Raw genomic sequence first — 16,616 nt, 5'->3', positions numbered from 1 at the left:
AGGGGTCTCACCACAGCCTCTTTCAAGGCGGTAGGGAAGACACCCTCCCTCAAAGAAGCGTTAACAATTCCCTGAAGCCAGCCTCGCCAGTACCAACCAGGAGGGACACGGGTCCAACAAACATGTGGTTGCATTCAGCCTCCTCAGTATCCTGTCCATGTCCTCGGGAGCCACAGTGTCAAACTTCTCCCAGATGATAGCCTCAAGATCCACCTCCATCATCCCGTCCGAATCTACCCAATCTGTGTCCAGCCCATCCAGAATCTGAGTGATTTTATCATGCAGATATAATCCAAAATCCTCAGCACGACCTTGCAAGGGGTCCTCCCTAGCTCCCTGGGTAAGAAGGGAGTGGGTCACCCTAAACAAGGCTGCTGGGCGATTATCTGCCGACGCAGTAAGAGCGGAGAAATACTCACGTTTCGCCGCTCTTATCGCCACTAGGTGGGTCTGAATATGAGACCTTAGTAGTGTTCAGTCAGATTCAGAAGGGCTGGCCCTCCAACCACTCTCTAGGCGTCTTTCCCGGTGCTTCATCTCTCTCAGCTCCTCGGAATACCAAGGAGCCGGTTGAGATCGGCACCGAGTCAGAGGCCGCAAAGGCACGATGCGGTCCAAGGCCCCCACCACCGCCCTTTCCCAGGCGGCGATGATTTCTTCAGCCGGGTCGTGAGCTAGGTCCTCAGGAAATGGCCCAAACTCCATCAGAAACCTCTCCGGGTCCATCAGGTGCCTGGGACGGAACCAACATGTCGGTTCCTTCTCCCTGCGATGTGGGTTGGCGGTACGAACGTCCAACCAAAGGAGCGAATGATCCGACCATGACAAGGGTTGAGTAACTAAATCCCTTAATTCTAGATCATTCAGCCACTGTCCAGAGACAAAGATTAAGTCTAGAGTGTTTCCCCCTATGTGAGTGGGACCATCAACTAGCTGGGTCAGGTCCAAGGCCGTCATGGAAGCCATGAACTCCCGAGCCACAGCAGATGCTTCACCGAGCGATGGCAGATTGAAATCCCCCATAACCATAAGTCTGGGGGTATCAACCGCCAACTCGACTATTACCTCCAGCAGTTCGGGCAGGACTGCTGTCACGCCGCAGGGAGCCAGGTACGTAATCAGCAAACCCACCTGTATCCCCTGACCCCACTTCACAAAGAGGGACTCACATCCGGCTATCTGTGGTACAGTGACCTCCCTCAGTCACAGACCCTCGTTAATAATAACCGCCACCCCTCCACCCCTACCCTGGGCCCTCGGCTGATGAAATGCGCGGAAACCTGGTGGGCACATTTCAACCAGGGACACCCCCCCTTCCGTGCCCAACCAGATCTCCGAGATGCCCAGCAGGTCCATACTCCCCTCTTGTATGAGGTCGTAAATAAGGGGGGCTTTATTCACAACGGACCTGGCATTACTTTTCTTTTCTTTTTTCTTTTATGTACATCTCTTTTCTTTTATGTACACTGAGAGCATATGCACTAAGACAAATTCCTTGTGTGTCCAATCACACTTGGCCAATAAAAAATCTATTCTATTCTATTCTACACAACATCAGCCAAAGGTCCAGGCTCTGAGGATCCCGACCACCGGGGAGTGCGAGATAATTCGCAAATAACATTCACGCACTCCCCGAACATGATATGGTCCCCCGCTTCCGCCATATCTGCCCCTTCCAATTACCATGCTGATGGAATGACCCTCATGGAATCGAGCACCCGCCTCCACCCTCACCCCTGAACCTATAGTGTCAACACGCGAGCCCTCGCAGGAACTGGCCGTATCCCAATCCCTATCCCTCCCCCTGGTGGGTTTCTCCCCAGACCCATCCTCGCCCTCCCTCCCCTTAATAACCCATTAAAACGCAATCTTAAAAAACCCCTGAATTCTTTCTTTGTCGCATGCCACCTCTCGGGATTCCAAAATCCGTCATCGAGGTAAGCCCTCGATAGCGTGGAGGGCCAAATATGCGAGAGGGGGGAATCTCGCAGACCAAGAAGATCCGCTGCCGAGTACATGTGCATTACATGTACATGTGCATTACATGTACATGTGCATTACATGTGCATTACATGATCTTAAAACATCATCCAACCATCACCAATATATCAATAATGAGCATAGGCTTTATATTTCCACAATAATATCTGAGCAATATATAAATAGCTAGTGAGGAATTTCCTACAGACTATAACAGGAAGAAATAAAAATCTGCCAGAAACCAGATGACATGGCTGCCTTTTACATGAACAGTAACCTCTGCCTGCAGAATTCCCCAACTGATAGTGGTGTTAATTAGGTCGCTATAAATTCTAAACTTTATCCCCTTTTTAGAAATTAAAGCTCATTAGCTCATTTATTGCAAAAATAACGACAGCATAATCCAATTATCCCTAAGACAATAATAAAGTATACCGGTACTTTGCAATCCCAATGATAAACTGTATTGTTTACAAATAAGTCCAGTGAGTAAAGCTATTATTAACAGTTTTACTATAGGACAAATTAAAGAAAATGATTGGTAATCACCTGGCCCCATTTTTACTCCCAGAAAGCGGCTTCTGCCTGTTAAGAAAGCAGCCCCAATTACTTACCTTCATATATGATGGATATCCTGATGCCTCAAAAAGCAGGCTTAGTCACCTCAAATTGCCTAACAAATTGCAGATGATGACCTGATTTTCACCAATGACTTACAAGCTAGGCCATGGTGTCAAACATGATCGCATCACATGACTTTTTTGCCTTTGTGGAGCCATGGTGGGCGTGGCCTGGATCTGATGCATGTGGCCTACAGGCTGCCAATTTGACACCCCTGAGCTAGGCTGTTTCTGAACACAAGTTCAGCACTGTTTTGAAAGTGTACTAAACTGACAATATATGATTAAGTGGAGGGAGGAAAATAAGGAAAATTTACAGCCACTTTATTCAAACACTTCTTCCACATTTGCATTCAGCTATATAGTGGAATAATTGACGATGAGCAGCTAAGGCCAGAAGTAGCACATTAAAAAGTATGGCCATATTAGCAAAAAAAGTGGAAATTCTATTTTTTTTTTAAAATATGCTTTTTGGTGATAGTACTATCAACATCTTATTGGCAAATCCAATTGTCAATTTTAAATTAAAAAACAAATCAATGCTTTTTTAAAAAAGAATTCTAAACATATCTATAGAGGACCTTTCATATACTTGTATATACTGTTGTGACAAATAAAATAAATAAATAAAAAAATAAGACTGGCAAGCATTTCAGAAAGCTCTGACCAGGCACTGCATTGAAGTCATCTCTGTAGAAGCCAGATGCCCGGTCTCTCTGACGGACTAAAACAAAATGGTTATGGAAGGAAGAGCCCAGTAATCTAAAGAGAGAAGCCTCAAACTGCTTAGAGGCCTTGACAGATCCCCTGATCATTTCATCAGCCACATCACTGATGACACCATTATCCAGAACAAAAAACATTAGAGAGAGAAATGGAAAATTCCTAAGAGGTCTGTAAAAGGCGTTCATAAGAGCACAAATGTGCCTACCGTTCCTGTCCTATTGTTTCTTTTTGTTATATCCAATTAATATAGTTATTACATATTCATACTTATATATATGCTTATATATTATATAGTTATCTCATACTTATGCTTATATATACTGTGTGACAAAATAAATAAATAAATAAATAAATACTAAATATGATTTCAAGATTTTTCAGCTGTGAGTTGGGGATGAAACAAGAGCCATATCATGGAGATATATCACATAAAAATAGTTCTGAAAAACATGCTTATGCTGTGGATCTGGGAAGGAGGCCAAAGTATAATATGAAAGTTTTGTAACTTTGGAAAACTCCACCCCATTTTTCTATTTCTTTTATAGTGTTGAACTCTGGATTTCTGGTTGCACTTTAACCTTCTTAGGGCACGAAAAAATTCGCAGGTGAGAACTCTTGATGGGTCAGCCTCATAAGACCCCAATTTTTTTTATTACTTTTTGTCACAACAGTATACACAAACAATTGTCATAGATAAAACAACATATCTTGAAGAAGAAAAAACATATAAGTAAAAAAAATATGCATCAACTTTATTAATTTGATATAATGAAGGGAACAATAGGACAGGAACGGTAGGCACTTTTGTGCTCTTATGCACACCCCTTATAGTCCTCTTAGGAATGGGGTGAGGTCAATAGTAGTCAGTTTTTAGTTGAAGGTTTTGGGATTTTGAGTAGAGACTATGGAGTCAGGTAATGAGTTCCAAGCATTAACAACTCTGTTACAGAAGTCATATTTTCTTCAAAGAAAATATGAAATTCTGCTTCCATGTCCCCAGAGAGAAAAGGACAACCATTTCTGCCATTTTCGCGTGGACTAGGTGTGATCTCCGCTCTCCTATGATCAAGAAGTATTTCTTTTGACTCTTCATCGCTATTAACTTCAAGCAATGTAGAGAGTTTGCGGAAATAAGCCTTTCCGTCAAAATCCACACAGGCATCACTGTTCTCTCACACCCCTTCCCTTCTGACCTCAGTTTCACCCACACAAGAGAACCCACCACCTCCCCTTCCCTGCGCTACGCAGTTTGCCCTAACCGACCTCCTCTCTCTCCCCGCTTTACCTCAACATCACTTTCCCTTTAAAGTCGTGCTTTTGTCCCCGCCCTCCCGCCGCCTCGTTTCCTTGCTGCTGCGCGTACTCGCTCCCAATTCCTCAGCTACTTTTCCTCGCGCCGTCATTCTGCCCGGCCCGCGTGCTGAGGCGCGGCCCCGACTGGTCCTTCCCTTCCCCCCGCTCCAAGCCCAACTCTTGGCTTAATTGGGCCATTCGGGAACGCGCTTCGCGCTGCGGTTTTACTTTTCTTCAGTTCAGGCGGCGGTGAAAGCGTAGCTTGGGAAGTCATCGTCGAGGGTGGGTGGCAGAGTGGTGGGCGCGTATATGTTTCTGTGATCGGCCGTTAAGAGGCATTCCTCACTCCCTACTGGGTGCCTCTTCCCTTGGATAAGGATTGGCACGCAGAGCACCGAAGCTGGAGAGCGAAAGACCTGCGCCTGCCCCTCCTCCCACAGGTAAAAGCTTCGCTTACCCCTTCCCCACTCCTGAAAGTGCCCCCCTCCTCAAATACAATCGCTCCCCCACTATTAAATCTGGGCCCGCCTACCGCGGCAATCAGTGCTAACCCCCTCTGCTCCGAGATGTTAATTATCCACGAGGCAGCCCCCTTCCCCCCTCCCCAACTTGGCGGTGTTGCCTTCGAGCTGAAACGTCCCTCAGTTCCCATTTAACATTTTCTACATCCCCTTCTCTGTAGTCAGGGCTCCAATACTAGTCCAAGACAAGTAGTTTCCGTTCCATTCCGGTCCCTACCGGCCCCGTTTCTTCTGCCCAATCTACATCAGCTACTTATCCTCCCTTCCTCCCTCCGTCGTTCTTTTCTTCTTCATTCTTTCTCACCCCTTAGTCTCTCCCACAGACATCGTCAATTCCTCTGTACCCTTTAATCACCAGCTGTCTGCCAACACTACCCAAGACCATGCTACAAATGCCCTTCCATCACCTTTCTGTACTCACAAGAGAGGAAGGTGGATTTGATTCTCTCTGTGCTTTTACACATATTGAAGAGGAAATTCGGACTCTTATTATAATGGGCTATTGGATATCACAGTTGATTAAGGTATGTAGAACATCTGTAAAGCAAGAAATAAATAGTGCTTCTTGGATAGATTTGTGCATATCAGATGTACAATCCTTTTCATGATCTTTCGCTGCCCATCAATCAAGCAATGCTACTGTGGTCTGCTAACTGCTAAAATGCTGATGATGTTACCTAAGTTGGGTAAGAAAATGTCTACAAGCAAATATTCCCAAGCTCAGAGAACACCAGTCTTCACTTCTAAAATAGTTTTTGCTCCCAAGTAATAGCATCACTTTTTATTTATTTTTTAAAAACTAATTTTTAAAGTATATGTTCTTTCTTATCTCTTAATTCTTTCACATAAAAAATGTGAAAAAGATAAAAGATCTTTCACATAAAAGATCGTAGCAAATCTTAAAACATCTTCTAAAAATGCAGCCTTTTTCAGAGCAATTCTTCCATTGGCCCAATTATTCTAACTGGTATTTCTAACACAGAATTCCTTTCTAAACTCAAAATCAATCCATTGCCTTCTTATACCATCATCTTATGTCATTATATGCCGTCATTATATACCATCACAAAGTAATACTCTTATACCAAATTACTCTAATTTCTGATCTAGTTACATAAAATTTCTTGTGATTTATTATTTTAGGATAGCTATATAACTAGCTATCTATCTAGTAGTATTTTAACAGTGCAACCCAAACATGTTTAAAAGTAAGCAACAGTAAGTTCACTTCAAGGTAAGTAATACAGTAATTCAACCTAGGGATTACTTTTCATTTCATTAATTTCCATGTGAACTATTTCTTTACAAAAAGAAATAGGGTATTTTCCCTTATAGTAGTGTTTATCCACATTGAAATTTTATGTTAGGTTATAAAATGATAGACACACATGTATTTTTCTCAGCTAACATTTTTCTGTTGGTATGTACCATTATACAGATGTGATACTGATATAGAAACTTCACTCTGTGTAACTGAGGACTAGATTAACACTTTCTGAGCAGAGGTGGGTTTCAGCAGGTTCTGACTAGTTCTGGAGAACTGGTAGTGGAAATTTTGAGTAGTTCAGAGAACCGGTAGTAAAAATTCTGACTGGCCCTGCCCCTATTTATTTTCTGCCTCCCAGGTCCCAGCTGATTGGGAGGTAATGGGGATTTTGCAGTATCCTTCCCCTAATTGGGGTTAGAATGGAGATTTTACTGTATCATTCCTCTGCCATGCCCACCAAGCCATGCCATGCCCATCAAGCCATACTCACAGAACCAATAGTAAAAAAAATGGAAACCTACCACTGTTCTTGAGACAATCCTTCAGTCTGTATAATCTATTGTCAATTAATCCCATATCACTGAATTATTCCTGTGTTCCTATATTCTCAGTGGATCATTTTTCATCAACATCATCAGAATTCCAATAGCTTTTTCACTGTATCTTTTAAGTGACTCAATCAGCCTAACTATTTTCCATCTTAAGGAGATTTTTCATTTGAGTTTTGCATCATTCTTATTTGTCATTTTAATGCTGCCTGTTAATTGAAAACATTTTAGTGACTCTTCTGTATTCTATTATATTAGCATGTTTGGAGGGGAATTACTTGATTTATCTATGAAAATGATTTTCCCATGATAACCTATGATTGCTATCATTATCCTGTTAGTGTTTAACCTTTATTATCTTACTACTTGATAAATGTCAATAGTTATCTTTTACCTCCTTATGTATAAAATAAATCTTCTCTTCCTTTGTAGTTAAATGAAACAAGTATTTTAGTAAAAAATAGTGTGTGAATCAGGCTTTCTGTGACAGATATGTCAAACAGAAGAAAAGGTCAAACGACTTTCTCTCCTCCCTTTAAAACACATCACAAAAGTGTGACACAAACACTCTTAAGCTTTTCTATAACAGCATTTTGTGTTGAGAACTTTCTAAGATTGCCTCCTACCCCCACTTTATATGTCATTTCTTGAATGCCCATATATGTATTTCGGGCAGCCTATAGGCTCTTAATCTCATTACCAGCTGTTCCCCATTTCTATCTATTTATTCATCCCTTGCTTGTAGTTTTAGTATAATTTTCTTTTTTTTTACCCCATTGTTTTTGGTGCTTTCTAAGAGAAGTTCTTAAAAATGGAAAACATCACATTTAAAACATTTTAATCTCTTTGCCTTTGCCAGTGCTACAAAAGTATGTCTATGACATGTGGCTCTTCATCACCTTTAAAGGTAAAGATAAAGGTTCCCCTCGCACATACGTGCTAGTCATTGCCGACTCTAGTGGGCGATGCTCATCTCTGCTTCAAAGCCAAAGAGCCAGTGCTGTCCGAAGACGTCTCCATGGTCATGGAGCCGGCATGACTCGATGCCAAAGGCGCACGGAATGCTGTTACCTTCCCACCAAAGGTGGTCCCTATTTTTTCTACGTGCATTTTTACGTGCTTTCGAAACTGCTAGGTTGGCAGAAGCTGGGACAAGTAACGGGAGCTCACCCTGTTACACGGCAGCACTAGGGATTTGAACCACTGAGTTGCCGATCTTTCGATCGACAAGCTCAACGTCCTAGCCCCTGAGCCACCACATCCCTTCATCACCTTTAGGGAGACGTTTAGGGAGATGCATCACCTTTTGCTGCTGGCAATCCTTATGATTTATATTGATATACTGACCATCAATTGTGTTGTAAATGTTGTACCTTGATGAACGTATCTTTTTTTTTATGTACACTGAGAGCATATGCACCAAGACAAATTCCTTGTGTGTCCAATCACACTTGGCCAATAAAAATTCTATTCTAAATCTATTCCCAGTGTCTGCTTATCAGTATAAGTCCTCTGCTTTATTCTTTTCTCTTCCACTTTCAGAATCTCAAACCTTAGCTTATTCTAAGGTTTTCATATTCTCTTTCTATTCCCCCATCCTAAATGCCAGTGTTTCTACATTCTTATCCTTTACTCTGGCTCCTAGTAAAGGAGCCAAGTGGGGGCTGAAAGAAAATGTGGTTGATTTTCCCCAATACTTATTATGGCACACAATTGTTAAAACAAGCATATGCTTGGAAAACACTTGTTAGTTTTCTGGCGAACCACTTGAAAACTTTTTTAAAAACTTGTGTTATTTGAAAAGATCAGTTTTAAAGGGAAGAATAGATGGCGGAGGAATTCTTTGGATTTTTAATTTAATACAAAACATAGATGAATTAAATATGAATAGGACAATAATAGCTGAAAATATTATACTGTAAAATAGAGTAAATATTTCAGAATTATAAAAATAGAGTAAATATTTTAGAATTATTTCTTTTTTTTTTCATAGTGAACGTCTCAACCCAACACTTCACAGGATTATTGTGGGGAAAATTGGAGGAGGAAGAACTGTTGGTATGTTTGACATTTTGAGTTGTATATGGGATAAAAAAGATAAAAATTAATAAGTAATACATTTTATTTTATTTTATTTTATTTTTTATTTGAATTTATATCTTCATCCATTTGTATATTATATACAAAGTCAACTTTTATTGCCCCCAACAATCTGGGTCCTCATTTTACCTACCTTATAAAGGATGGAAGGCTGAGTCAACCTTGGGCCTGGTGGGACTTGAACTTGAACTTGCAGTAATTGCAAGCAGCTGTGTTAATAACAGACAGACTTAGTCCGCTGAGTCACCAGAGGCCCTTTATAAACAATAGTTGTCATTTGCAATATTGGTAATTATTTTTATCCATATTAAGCCTGTTTGGTCTGGTGGTTAAGGCACCAGTCTATAAACCAGCAGACTGAGTTCTAACCCGCCTATGGCATGAAAACTAGCTGGGTGATTTTGAGCCAGTCACTCTTTCTTAGCCCAACTCACCTCACAAGGTTGTTTTTCTGGGAGAAAATAGGAGGAAGGAATGTTAGGTGGTATGTTCACTGCCTTAATTATAAAAATAATGATATGATAAAAATAAATAAATATTATTTAAAATTTATTAGCTTTCCAAATCCAGTGGGCAGTGTTCAAAACACTAGAAAAGGATATGTTAAATCACACAGTCCAGACTAAAATGATCTAATAAACAACAAAATAAACAAAATAAAACAGGGCTCTTAGACAAATGATAAACATTGATCCCAGGCCTGGGATCAAAGCCAAGTTTTGGAAAAAAAAAATTACAAATATAATTAATCAGTGATATTTTTGAAGTAAATTAATTTTTAATGATTGTAAATATTGTCTTCCTATGTTTGTAATTTTCTTTGGAAAATGAATTGTTTTTACATCTGGAAACTAAACCAAAATAAGATTTAATTCTAATTCAATACTTTTTAACCTGAAAAAGTCTAATACTTTTTATATTGCTTTTTATTAAATAGCTAAAATTTGTCACTTGAGTTATTTATCTCTATCTTTTCATCAGTTTTATTATTATCCTAACCATTTAATTATAATAGAGGCTAACTAGAAACAAACGGGTTTCTTTACTCATTTTAGGGGGAAAAAGGGGGAGAAGCCCATGTGTGTTACTCTTAAATTATGTTCACCTTACAGGCAGCAAGTCAGAGTAATTACTGAGACAATAGAATAGAATAGAATAGAATTGAATTGAATTGAATTGAATTGAATTGAATTTTTTATTGGCCAAATGTGATTGGACACACGTGCAATTTGTCATGGTGCATATGCTCTTGGAGTACATAAAAGAAAAGATACATTTGTCAAGAATCATAAGGTATAACACTTAATGATAATAATAGGGAAACAGTCAATATAAATCTTAAGGATATCAGCAACAAGGTTATAGTCATACACTCATAAGTAGGAGGAGATGGGTGATAGGAATGATGAGAAAATTAATAGTAATGCAGACTTAGTAACTAATTTGATAGTGTTGAAGAAATTACTGTATTTTTCAGTGTATAAGATGCACCTTTTTACCCCCTCAAAAGAGAGTGAAAATCTGGGTGCGTCTTATACGCCAATGTAGCCCCACCCACCCGCTGCCCCCCACCCTTTGGAGGTTGTCAGCCTAAAATCTCAGCTGCTGCATTTTCCTGAGGACACACGGCTGTGCAAATTGCATTGGGGAGGAAAACACAATGCATGGAGGCCTAATTGCCCGAAGCAATTCACAAAGCCACGCGCCCTCCTCCTCCTTTTCTGCAGTCGGCTTCTGCTCCTAACCCGGGAGGCGGATCTGGCTACGAGGAAAGAGAAAATGAGGCTGCAAAAAAGGAGGAGGAGGATGCGCGGCTTTGCGAATTGCTTTGGGCAATCAGGGAGGAAAAAGAGCGTTGCCTCCATGCATGGTGTTTTCCAGCGTTTTCCTCCCCGATTGCCCAAAGAAATTCACAAAGCCGCATGCCCTCCTCCTCCTTTTCTGCAAATTGCTTCTGAGAATTGAGGAAAATACGCCAGAAAATGCCATGCAGAGAGGCAATGCTTCAGGTAATCCAGGTGGAAAAAGAGCATTGTTTCCCTGCATGGCATTTTCCGGCGTTTTTTTCCTCAATTCTCAGAAGCAATTTGTAGAAAAGCAGGAGGAGGGCACGCGGCTTTGTTGAACATGGCCCGGCCATGGCTTTCATCCACTGCATAGGGCAATGGGATGCGCAGGTGGTAGGTAGCAGGGCGCTGCAAGTCCAGCTGGAGTTCCTGGCCACGGATCTCCAACTGGGCCTGAGCAGCAGAGCTGAGCAACGGCAGTTCAATGGTCATTACCAACTCGTGGGGGATCGGGCTAGGCGCCAAGTCCTAGCTGTTGCGATAATCCTGAAAGTCCACGTAGGAGCGGTGCCGGAGAGTCCACTGCGGAGTGGTGGCAGGCGGAGTTGGCTTGGGCGGAGGGGGTCTCGGAGCATCGTACTGCAGGCTGGGCTGAGGATAGACCTAGAGCGAATGGAAAGGCGGCAAGGGGGAATCGTCTGACTCTCCAGCCTCTTCTGGGGGTGCTGGAGCTCCTGCATCCAGCAGCATCCAGAGCAGCATGGCCTGCAGGACGCTCTTATACTTGATGAGGTTGAGGGGGACAGTGTTGGTGTGGTCCAGTTGCGGGAAGAAATTTTTGTCTATTGCCTCCAAGGCTGTGTCGTTCACCAGGTGGCAGAATTGGGACATGTGGCCAGCCAAGCTCAGGATGCGCGGGTGGAAGACGACATAGACCAGGCGGCGTGGCCCACGTGGCTGTTTGCATCTGAGTTCCTCGCAGCCTGGCGCTAAGGAGTATGGCAGTAACCAGCAGGAACCTTCAGTATCTGGCCAAACCTCCGGCCTCCCAATTAGCCGGTTGCTGCAGATGTTGATGTAACAGCACTGGCTACCAGCCTGGTTCATGCACAGGACCCAAAATGATTTTCCTGAGGACACACGGCTTTGCGAATTGCTTCGGGCAATCGGGGATGAAAAAGAGCGTTGCCTCCCTGCATCCCGTTTTCCTCCCCGATGCAATTCACAGAGCCGCATGTCCTCAGGAAAACAGTCTTGCATCTTCAAAACTAATTAAAAATTATTAGTAATTTTAATTGGGTTTTTTATGGTTTTAATGTGTATTTTAATTAATGGGCCAAATTGAGTAGGTTTTTTAAAATCGTTTTTTAGCTGTATATTGTATGTTTTGATTGTGTTTTTACCTGGCTGTAAACCGCCCTGAGTCCTTCAGGAGTAGGGCGGTATAGAAATTAAATTATTCATTCATTCATTATTCATTCATTCAAGGAGCTGGTGGTTTGTTGGGCACTGCACAGGAGGTGTAGGGCAAGGCGCTGCCACTCGAAAACTGTTGCCGCGATCTCTGCTGCCTGGAACTGCCTGAAAACACGATGCTCTTTCTTTGACCCTGCACACCTCATTTTTGGAACTGGGGAGGCAGCGGAGATCTCCAGGCAGCGGAGATCGCAGCAACAGTGTTTTTAGGCGGCAGCGCCTTGCCTTTTGCCCCCTGCGCAGTGCCTTCTTTGCCAAGCAAGTCCCGACCTCCGCGCTTCCCCAGGCTGATCCTGATGCTGGTAGGCAGAGGCAGAATTCTTTTTTTCTTGTCCCCTCCCCACCTCCCCAAATTAAGGTGTGTCTTACACTCCAGTGCATCTTATACACCAAAAAATATGGTATCTGTTTAGCAGAATGATGGCATTTGGAAAAAAACTGTTCTTGTGTCTAGTTGGTCTGGTGTGCAGTGCTCTATAGCATCGTTTTGAGGGTAGGAGTTGAAACAGTTTACGTCCAGGATGTGAAGGATCTGTAAATATTTTCACAACCCTCTTTTTGACTTGTGCAGTATACAGGTCCTCAATGGAAGGAGGTTGGTAGGAATTGTTTTTTCTGCAGTTGTAATTATCCTCTGAAGTTTGTGGGTTGCAGATCCAAACTAGACAGTTATAGAGGTGCAGATGACAGACTCAATAATTCCTCTGTAGAACTGTATCATCAGCTCCTTGGGCAGTTTGAGCTTTCTGAGTTGGCTTAGAAAGAACATTCATTGTTGTGCTTTTTTGCCGACATTTTTGATGTTGGGTGTCCATTTTAGGTTGTTAGATATGGTAGAACCTAGAAATTTGAAGGTCTCTACTGTTGATACTGTGTTGTCTAGTATTGTAAAGCAGTGGTAGTATGGGAGGGTTTCTCCTAAAGTCCACTACCATTTCTACGGTTTTGAGTGTGTTAAGTTCCAGATCGTTCTGGTCACACCACGAGGCTAATTGTTCAACCTCCTTCCTGTCTGTATGCGGATTCATCATTGTCTCTAATGACAGATCACTATTGTGTCATCTGTGAACTTCAGTTATTTAACAGACGGATCGTTTGAGATGCAGACATTGGTATATAGAGAGAAGAGAAGTGGAGAAAGCACACAGCCTTATGGGGCCCCTATGCTAATTGTACAGGAATCTGATGTGAGTTTGTCTAACTTCACCTGCTGCTTCCTGTCTGTTAGGAAGCTTAGGATCCATTTACAAGTGTGTTCAGGTACCGCTAGCTGATTTAACTCAGTAGTAAATTCCTCCAGAGTTCTGTTTGTGCCTTGCATCATGTTTGCTTTGAGAACAGAATACAAGGCCATTAGACTGATAAGTACTTGCTAGAGCAATCAAATCAAAAGGGGCTTTTCTATGAGATCTTTTTTTTTTTTTAAGCAATGTGCTTTATAAGGAGCAGGGTTCATTTCATAAGAATTTTAATAGAATACTTGCTGACTTGGTTCTGGCATTACTGAGAATGATGTTATAACTACCCCTTTGATAACAAGTGTTATTACTATCTAATTTATTTAGAATTCCTATATCGGCCTACAATTGAAACATACATAAGAACTTACATTGTGCAGGACCTTAAAGACTTGGCTCTTTGCCCAACCTTTTGACCACGATGATTGAAACCTTCAAGTAATATGTGTGTATTTTAATAAATTTATATATATATAGTCTTAAGCTTCTACAAATATTGATCACTTAAATACTGGCTTGCTTAATGAAAATTGTTCAGCTTTGTTTGTTACACACACACACACACACACACACACACACACACACACCATCGGTTTTCTCAAAGATTGTCAAATTTTCTCAATTAAAGCAACATGCTAAAACATCATAAGTATCAAAGTGATCAAAAATGACTTTCAGAAGTCACATTGCTTTGTTAATTCTAGTACAGTTATTTAGAATATATTATATTATTATTATTATTATTATTATTATTATTATTATTATTATTATTATTATTATTATTATTATTATTATTATTTGAATTGTTATACCGCCCTTCTCCCGAAGGACTCAGGGCGGTGTACAGCCGGAGATAAAATACAAAATATGTACAATTAAAACAAATTAAAACATATCAAAATTACAAAAACGGCTAATAATTAAAATTAAATTTAAAATATTTAAGAATATTAATAAAACCCCAATTTAAAATCAAACTATTATGCCAGTCCCACTTGAATAAATAAGTATGTTTTTAGCTCACGACGGAAGGTCCGAAGATCAGGCACTTGACGTAGGCCAGGGGGGAGTTCATTCCAGAGCGTCGATGCTCCCACAGAGAAGGCCCTGCCCCTGGGGGCCGCCAGCCGACACTGTTTGGTGGACGGCACCCTGAGGAGACCCTCTCTATGAGAGCGTACGGGTCGGTGGGAGGCATAGGGTAACAGCAGGCGGTCTCGTAAGTACCTGGGTCCTAAGCCATGGAGCGCTTTAAAGGTAGTAACCAAAATCTTGAAGCGCACCCGAAAGACCACAGGAAGCCAGTACAGACTACGGAGCAGTGGTGTTACGTGGGAGCCACGAGCGGCTCCCATTACTACTCGCGCACCCACATTCTGGACTAACTGCAGCCTCCAGGTGCACCTCAAGGGCAGCCCCATGTAGAGAGCATTGCAGTAATCCAACCGAGACGTAACCAGAGCGTGAGTGACTGTGCATAAGGCATCCCGGTCAAGGAAGGGACGCAACTGGCGGACCAAGCGAACTTGGTAAAAGGCCCTCCTGGAGACGACCGCCAGATGTTCATCAAAGGACAGCCGTCCATCCAGGAGGACGCCCAAGTTGCGAACCACCTCCTTTGGGGCCACTAACTGCTTCAACAGTCAGCTGCGGATGCAGCTGACTGTACCGGGGTGCCGGCATCCACAGCCACTCCGTCTTGGAGGGATTGAGCTTGAGTCTGTTTCTCCCCATCCAGACCCGTACAGCTTCCAGGCACCGGGACAGCACTTCGACCGCTTCGTTGGGGTGGTCCGGGGTGGAAAAGTACAGCTGAGTATCATCAGCGTACAGATGATAACTCACCCCGAAACCACTGATGACCTCACCCAGCGGCTTCATATAGATGTTGAACAGGGTAGGCGAGAGAATCGACCTCTGAGGCACCCCACAAGTGAGGCGCCTCGCGGATGACCTCTGCCCCCCTGTCAACACCGTCTGCGACCGGTCAGAGAGATAGGAGGAGAACCACCGATAAACGGTGCCTCCCACTCCCAATCCCTCCAACCGGCGCAGCAAGATACCATGGTCGATGGTATCAAAAGCCGCTGAGAGATCTAATAGGATCAAGGCAGAGGAACAACCCCTGTCCCTGGCCCTCCAGAGGTCATCCACCAACGCGACCAAAGCCGTCTCCGTGCTGTAACCGGGTCGGAAGCTGGACTGGAACGGGTCTAGATAGACAGCTTCCTCCAGGTGCCGGGGGAGCTGCCACGCAACCACACTCTCTACAACCTTCGCCACAAAGTGAAGGTTGGAGACTGGACGGTAATTTCCCAAAATAGCTGGGTCCAGGGAAGGCTTCTTCAGGAGAGGTCTCACCACCGCCTCTTTCAAGGCGGCGGGGAAAACCCCTTCAACCAAAGAAGCGTTTATAATCCCCTGGAGCCAGCCTCGTGTCACTTCCTGAGCAGCCAGCACTAGCCAGGAAGGACATGGGTCCAGTAAACATGTAGTTGCATGCAACCTCCCCAGCAACCTGTCCACGTCCTCGAGAGCCACAGAATCAAACTCAACCCAAATAACCTCAACAAGACGTGTCTCCGCCATCTCAGTTGGATTATCGCAGTCTTGGTCCAAGCTATCCCGAAGCTGAACGATTTTATCGTATAGATAACCGTTAAACTCCTCAGCCCGTCCCTGTAGGGGGTCATCCCGTCCCTCCTGATGAAGGAGGGAACGGGTCACCCGAAACAGGGCGGCCGGGCGGTTATCTGCCGATGCAATGAGGGTGGAAACGTAGGAACGTTTCGCCTCCCTCATTGCCACTAGGTAGGTCTTAGTAAAAGACCTCACTAGTGTCCGATCAGCCTCGGAACGGCTGGACCTCCAGGTACTCTCCAGGCGTCTTCTCCGGCGTTTCATCTCTCTTAGCTCCTCGGAAAACCAGGGAGCCAATTGAGATCTACGCCGGGTCAGAGGCCGCAAAGGCACGACACGGTCCAAAGCCCCAGCCGCAGCCTGTTCCCAAGCCGCAACCAGTTCTTCAGTCGTGCCGTGGGCAAGATCCTCAGGGAACGG

The 16,616-nt window shown here is 43.2% G+C and overlaps 1 protein-coding gene across 7 annotated transcripts in view; it reads left to right on the top strand.

Annotated features, from left to right (window-relative positions):
• Nucleotides 1-4,729: 4,729 nt before the first annotated feature.
• Nucleotides 4,730-16,616, top strand: part of LOC131197670 (ubiquitin-conjugating enzyme E2 E2) — a 78,529-nt gene continuing 66,642 nt past the window's right edge. Inside the window, exons 1-4 of one of the 7 annotated variants that reach the window (XM_058182020.1) lie at nt 4,730-5,059; nt 5,452-5,664; nt 8,949-9,013; nt 13,884-14,001. The gene's annotated coding sequence lies outside the window, so the exon portion shown is untranslated. The remainder of the gene's footprint in view (nt 5,060-5,451; nt 5,665-8,948; nt 9,014-13,883; nt 14,002-16,616) is intronic. The other 6 variants (XM_058182018.1, XM_058182016.1, XM_058182017.1 and 3 more) reach the window with 6 other exon arrangements.

Source organism: Ahaetulla prasina, chromosome 4 (assembly GCF_028640845.1).
Source record: "Ahaetulla prasina isolate Xishuangbanna chromosome 4, ASM2864084v1, whole genome shotgun sequence".
NCBI lineage: Eukaryota > Metazoa > Chordata > Lepidosauria > Squamata > Colubridae > Ahaetulla > Ahaetulla prasina.
This window is presented reverse-complemented; position numbering and strand designations above follow the sequence as displayed.